Source organism: Tupaia chinensis, unplaced genomic scaffold (genome assembly GCF_000334495.1).
Source record: "Tupaia chinensis unplaced genomic scaffold, TupChi_1.0 Scaffold000088_1, whole genome shotgun sequence".
Classification (NCBI taxonomy): domain Eukaryota; kingdom Metazoa; phylum Chordata; class Mammalia; order Scandentia; family Tupaiidae; genus Tupaia; species Tupaia belangeri.
Genome location: NW_006159550.1, coordinates 5,066,232 through 5,073,225, shown reverse-complemented (window position 1 = coordinate 5,073,225; position 6,994 = coordinate 5,066,232). Strand labels below are relative to the sequence as shown.

At 37.7% G+C, this 6,994-nt stretch overlaps 1 long non-coding RNA gene and 1 gene segment (V, D, J or C); one reads left to right on the top strand and one right to left on the bottom strand.

Annotated features, from left to right (window-relative positions):
• The window catches only part of LOC102483721 (T-cell receptor gamma chain C region C10.5-like), a 148,133-nt gene that overhangs the window by 10,336 nt on the left and 130,803 nt on the right, over positions 1-6,994 (bottom strand).
• LOC114006807 (uncharacterized) lies at positions 1,729-4,452 on the top strand. The gene is made up of 3 exons (XR_003548487.1): positions 1,729-2,036; positions 2,921-3,065; positions 4,272-4,452. It is a non-coding gene; the product is annotated as an uncharacterized LOC114006807 (long non-coding RNA).

Below are 6,994 nucleotides of genomic sequence, written 5' to 3'. Positions count from 1 at the left end.
ACTCCCATGTAGTCAACTGTGGTTTGAGTCCCAGACCTGGTGGCTTAAACTCATGCCAGGTGCGTGTGTGTGCGTGCTCAAGATCCCAAGAAGAGAATGGAGGAGAAGGGAATGCAGCTTGGCCATTCCCCCTAGGGGGGTGATTTCTCCCTTTCTGTCTCTCTGTCTCACTCTGTCTTTCTGGCGAGCACATGTGCCCTATAGCAAAGACACAAAAAAAAAAAAAAAAAAGAGAAAAGAAAAAGAAAAGAAAACCAAAATGTATATAACACCTTTCACTTTTCAATGCTTTGACAGCTTTGTAAAATTCCTTTTATAATCTCGCAGTATTCTGTTATGAACGTAGAGGCACCATGAGTCATCCTGCATAGTAATGTCATTTAGTATGGACGTTGTAACTTTCTTACCAGCTTTAGTATTTCTAAATATTTTTATACCAATACTGAAAGAAAATTGAATGGAATGATGTCAAAATGACACATTGTACAGAAATACCTTGAAGCACCCTGAAACTACTTTAAAAAGCATATTCAGTATGACTTACATGATCTTTTTGGGGAGGGAGTGGAGTAATTTCAGTGCCAGGAAACATCGCATGTGTGCATGTTCATTATGCAAGTTGCAAATTGTCACTAAGTAAACAGTCAAAAGCTCAGACTACAGAAAAGAAAGTATTCAAAATATAAAAATATGACTTAATGTTTACAATAACACTTAATTGTTAGAGTACAGATTTGGGAATAGACAAGTTCGATTGGACTTCAAACTGCCATGGTAACTGACTAATATTGTAAAAGAAAGCTCAAATACCCCAAAGCTCCATCTTCTCTGGCAGCCACAAACCAGCATGGGCAAGGCCAATCAAGCCAAGTCTACAATACTTACCAGAGACTGAAAACTATGAAGACAGAGTCTGTCTTGTTTGCCATTTTATCTACACTATTCAGCACAAGAAGTGATTCTAATGAACAGTTGCCGAGAGAATGAGTGAATAAGTGAGCATGTAATGCCATGAAGACATGTTTCAGGGAACTTGAAGCTAAAGTGGCTTACTGAACTTGCAAATTCTGTTAATCTGACCTATCTCTAGGCAACATGAGGGTCACAGTAATATCAATTTTGATGCTCAGTTTATCCTCTGCGTAGCTAGAGTAATAGAAATTAGATCATATTCACATTCTAGTTATTGGCTATCAGAGTTAGCAGTTTTGATCCTAGGGATGAATGTTGAACCAGTAGTGAGGGTTTTGCAGATTGTCTGAACAGGGAAGACACCACATTTTAGCACAAATTATAGACACACAGTAATTTTAAAAGTATTAATTTGATGCTTTAAAAATCCTTTTACAAGTGAAATATCATAACAAATTATTTACATCAATGATTTATAGGCACAGTTCCAAAACATTTTAGTTTCTAGAAGCCCTGAGTCTATGATCATGTGAGAGCATATGCGTATTGGGGTGTGTGTGTGTTTATGTGTGTGTGTGTGTGTATTGTAAAAGTCAAGTTTCAGTTTTCCTGAAGACAAGAGAAAGAAGAAGCCCCTCACCAAATGGTTTGTTTCCGTATCCAGTGAGTAGTAGCTATGAAATTGTGGCTTATAAACAGAAGGCAAGAATGTGGCAGTCACGTAAACTTAATTTTTAACTTATTTTTTTTTCCTAAAAAGCATATAACACTTTTCATTACTAGGGTAAGAAGAGAATGATCTTACTTACCAGGGGCGTTACTATGAGCTTAGTCCTTTGGTGAATATCTTGATCCTGCTTCCTCTGTCTCGCTGATCACAGCTTCTTCAAATCTGTCTTCTTCTAAGCTTTATACTGTGACTTTTAGTTTCCAAACTGTGCTGACAATCCGATCTTCTTCTTTTGGATTACAGATTTCATGTCATCTGTCCTTTTGTAAATTATCTTCACATAAATTGACCAAGATATCTAATTTCCACTGGGGCAGCAATGACTGAAAACTGCCAAGAAGACACAAAGGCTCAAAACAGGAAAAGAAGAGAGCAGGATCTACTGGTCAACCAGGTAGTTGTCTACGTTACCTGAAAAAGTGTTCAGAGGATAGAGATGCTTTTAAATGTCAGGGTGTTCAATGGTGTTGATCTGTTCTGAAATCACATTAAGGGAAAAGCCTTCTATTCTCATAACATACGTGGCTTTTTTAACATAGTAATTTGGGAATGTATTTGTGAAAGCAGGAAGTTCTTCAGTAACTGAAAATGCAAATATACAAACACAAATAATCCTGAGAAATGTGAAAGTCTTCATTTTAAATAAAGCTACCGGGAAACAAAGTTCATTACCAAGGCAGTACCCAATGAGAAAACATGTTCTGTGATGAGTTAGAACGTTTTCTTGAATAACAGAAGCTATTTGTGCAGTTCTATCTCCTGTGAAATTAGAGATTCCTTATTAAACTAGAACTTGAAAAAATAATCCACTTTCTGATACCTTGGTAAGGGAAGCCTCGAAATTTCTCCCAATCTCATGCACTCATTTCAGAGCAGCTTTTAAGAGCCAGGATCAGCTGAGTGATCCCCCCAGTACAGGAGAGGGATCAGGACCAGGACCGTCGGGACCTGGAGGTCAGGCTCAGAGGATCCCCGTTTTCATGTCAGCTACACCCTGTCCTTGCCTACGTCCTGTGAGCAGACATGGCCTCTGTCCTTGAGTAGGAAGGTCTAAACGTGTTCACACTGGACCACTGTTCATTCATGACTGCTCCCAGCTACTGACCCTGTTGAAGAGGACAAAAGGGCATGGTAAAATGTGTTCAGAAAGGGATTTTTATAAACTGAAATCCCAAGGTGTTATTTGGTGCCATCAGTTACCTTTTGAACCTTTTGTAAGTGTGTATGATCCACACCCACCCCCTTGCTGACACTTGGTCCTCAACTTTTCTTTTCCAGAACCTTGAGGAGAATGGTCATGTGTCTTAGGAACTATCTGTAGTTCAAGATCCATGAAGAATTCAAGAAATAAAATGCAAAATGTATTGAACAATAAAATCTCTTTAGATCGCTCCGAAAACACCAGAACTGTATGTAAAACATGGTGAGATTTTACATTTAGAACTATGACCAGTTTCAAGTTAATGCTTTTTCTGTGTGGTATTTGATATGGATTAAGCTTTCCTTTTTTTTTTTTTTCACACAGATGACACAGATGAACATTCGAGTACTTTTATTTTTTAGAATTATTTTATTTAACTTTATTTATTTATTTATTTATTTTAATTTGACCAGAGAGGGACAGAGAGAGAGAGAGAGGAAAAGTGAGAAAACAAGCTGTCGGGTCCAGAACTTGGAACTTGGTCAGCCATGTGGGAGTCCAGCGTCCTTAGCCAGCATACCACCTGCCAGGCCACAAGTACCTGTTGTTGAAAAGTCTATCCTCTCCTTTAGAGTTCCTCAGCATTTGTGTTAGAAGTTAATTTAAAACTGATGTCTGGACTTCTAGATTCTTTATTTTTACTTTTTATTATGTATCTATACTTTAAGCAACAGTGCACCATCTTCAATACTGTAGCTTTATAGTAAGTCTTATATTCTTTTCAGAAATTTTCAGTTTCTTTTTGTTTTGGATTTTTTTTTTTTTTTTTTTTTTTTTTTTTTTCTGCTTTTCCATATACATTTTAAAATCAGCTCATTCATTTCTGCATTAATGCCTACTGGATTTTGATTTAGACTTCATTTAACCTAATATCAAATGGGAGGAAATTTAACATCTTAAATATATTGAATCTTCCAATTCATTAACATGGTATAAATCACCATTTATTTACCTTTTCGTTAACTTTTTTCATCATTAGACATGATGTAAACAATTGTAAACATGTCATATATGTTATTTTATTATTCTTCCTGACAGTTCATTTAGATCAACATTATGTTCTCCATTTTATATTTTAAAAATGTGTTCTCCATTTTAAATAAAGAAAATGAATTAAAGATTCCTCCCCATATGGGGAGGATGAGTATGTAAAAATAGGTCATTGAGGGACCAGCAAGTAGTGTGGTGGTTAAGGCACTGTACACTACCACATGGCTGACCACGGTTCAAGTCCCAGACCTGGTGACTTGCTTTTTCTCTTTTCCTTTCTTGGTCTCTCTGTCTCAATTAAAATAAATGAATGAATAAAAGAATGCTTTTTAAATTGGTCATTGAGGAAACATGGAGAAATAGGAAAATAAAATAAAAACAAATGCCACCTAACGCTCATTACTTTAAGGCAGTGACTGACCTAAATTTTCTGTTCAGGGTCAAACAGTGAATATCTTCGACTTCATGGGTCATGGTGATAGCTACTCAGCTCTGCCACTGGGACGTGAAAGCCTCAGTGCCTGGTACGTGAACAAAACAACAAGGCTTCTTTCAGTACCGCCTCATTTTCAAAACTGGGACTTGGGAAGGAATACAGGTTGCTGACCCTCTGTTCCATGGTACCACTGTCACTCTTTAAAAATATTTATTTCTTTATTTTCCTCAGAAGTATAGAGTTGTTACATGATTAGGTGAGAAAATATTACTATAAGACAATATTAAAAGCACCTTACGAATATAGGTGTATTCCATATTATCTCATGGGCAATCTTACTCATAAATGTATCAATCAATAAAATATCAAATCTATTATGCATATGTTTTTAAATAATAAAATGTTTATGTTAAAATATATAAAATCTGACCCAGTTGCAAGAGCATACACAGTTAAGAGGCTGTGCACCATGGCCTGGGGTCACATAAAAGGACTAGGATCAGGACCAGCAGTTGGCGTAACGGCTACGTTACTGGACTCCCATGTAGTCGACTGCAGTTCGAGTCCCAGACCCAATGGCTTAAACTCATGCCAGGTGTACGTGTTTACGTGCCTAAGATCCCGAGGGGAGAATGGAGGAGAAGGGATTGCAGCATGGCCATCTCCCCGGGGGCGGGGGGTGATTTCTCGCTTTCTGTCTCTCTGTCTCTGTCTTTCTGGAGAGTGCACATGCCCTATAGCAAAAACCTCTCCAAACAAAGGACAGGCCTAGGATCAATATTTCTAGTCCAACCTGCTCCAAAAGAAAAAAAATGGCAACAAAGTGTGATGTGAGTTTTCTTGCTCTGTGGAAAATGTGCCTCTCAAACTTCAGTATAGTGCTGGCACAGTGCCTATCTTTCATGGGGGAAAATAGGATAAATTCTGTGAAAGTGCTAAGAAAATTTGAAACATTTATCATGCCAGAGACAACATTCTAAACTTTTGTGAATTACTTCCAGTTTATTCTCTTGTCAAGATAAATGTTTATTTATTTGAGAGTTTACTATATTAACCAGTTCTGTATTTCACATTCTCCTTGTTCATATGTGATAAATACTTTAATTTTACTTAAAATTCTTCAAAATTCATTTTTTTCTTGCTGTTAGAGAGATTTTGCTATAGGGCTTGTGCACTCGCCAGAGAAACACAGAGACAGAGAGAAAAAGTGAGCAATCACCCACACGGGGATGACAATGGCACGGGTCCTTCTCTTCCATTCTCCTCTCAAGAATTTGGGCATGCATGAACACGTGTCTGGCATGAGTTTCAAGCCAACTCACATTGTGGTCAGTCGTCTAGGAGTCCAGTGCCTTAACCTCTACACCTTCTGCTGACCGCAAACACATAGTTTATATGATAATATAATATCTTACCACTTTAAAACTACATAGATAAGCTACCCCTTTCCCCTGTTGATAGTTGTAGAGGACACTCAAGTTTTCATTCCCATAAATATTTCAGGGTCTGTGGAAACGTACAGGGTCTTCGCCTTTGAGCCCACTGCTGTTAGCCCCACACTGTTCTTCCGAGACTAAATGACATAGTGTCGGTCAAAGACGCACTCAGATATTGTGAGAGATTTAATTCCCTCTTTTCATTCATGACTTTCTGGAAAGGGTTTATGTTCTCAGACTCATAGAAGAGGTCATCAAAAAGTTCATGAGAAATACATATTATACAAACACTGTGCATATATTTAAAAAATTTTTGCACAAAAACAACTCATACTTTAATTCTATTTTTCTATGACTTTTTGAAGCCCACTTGTATTCTTCTCATGGTTTTCTCCTTACCATTGCTTCTGTGTACACATTAGGCAAGAAGTGAGGCCTCAGACTCTCTGGGGTTTTCAGGTGACTCCCACTGTGTGCCAGGGTCAGGGATCAAGACCGTCAGGGTGTGGGACTCAGGGACCTGAGTGTGTCCCTGGGAAGGGGCTGGTTTACAAGCACTGACACAGAGAGGTCTGCTATTTCCTCCTTAGGTTTTCGTAGTATCTCTACCCTTAATAGTTAGTTCAACCCGCTCTTTAGAAGGGAGAAATGAAGAAGGAATACATGGCAGTTTACTCCAGAAATAGGAAAATAACAATGACCTGACTCTTATTGAAATACCTCAGTGGTATCGCAAAAGAGTCAGGAAAATGAGTTAAGGGCTTATGGAAGAGCTTAATGAGTTTCAAAAATTGTTGGGGATAAATTTGAGTTGACTTGAATGTGGCGAGCATTTCCTTATTTCAATCATTTAATCAGAGATGGGATTGCTTCACTACTTTACATTTATTGTTTCTGAGAACACAGAGAGGGATATACCTATACTAGTTTATAAAGCACTCTAATTTTTTTATACAAATGTGGATCTCTATTATGCCGTTTATTTTCTTCTACACTATATTGGTGATTTGCTTAAGGAATCAAAAAGTACTGAGAATCTTTCGTTTACTCCCAAAACAAAGGCATTACAAATAATCTCCATGTTTCTACTAAGCCACAAGCCAAAAAAGTACAGGATTTAATGATGATCTGTTGAGCCTTGTCCAGTTTCCTGTTTGTTACTGAAGTAAGAGCCACACATCCTGTTCTGTTGGAGATGGGAGCTGGTGGCTTTGTGAAAAGTGAAATGAAAAAATACTAGGTAATATTGTCTCTTGGTTCCCCAGGTTGTCCTACTTATTTGAGGGCAA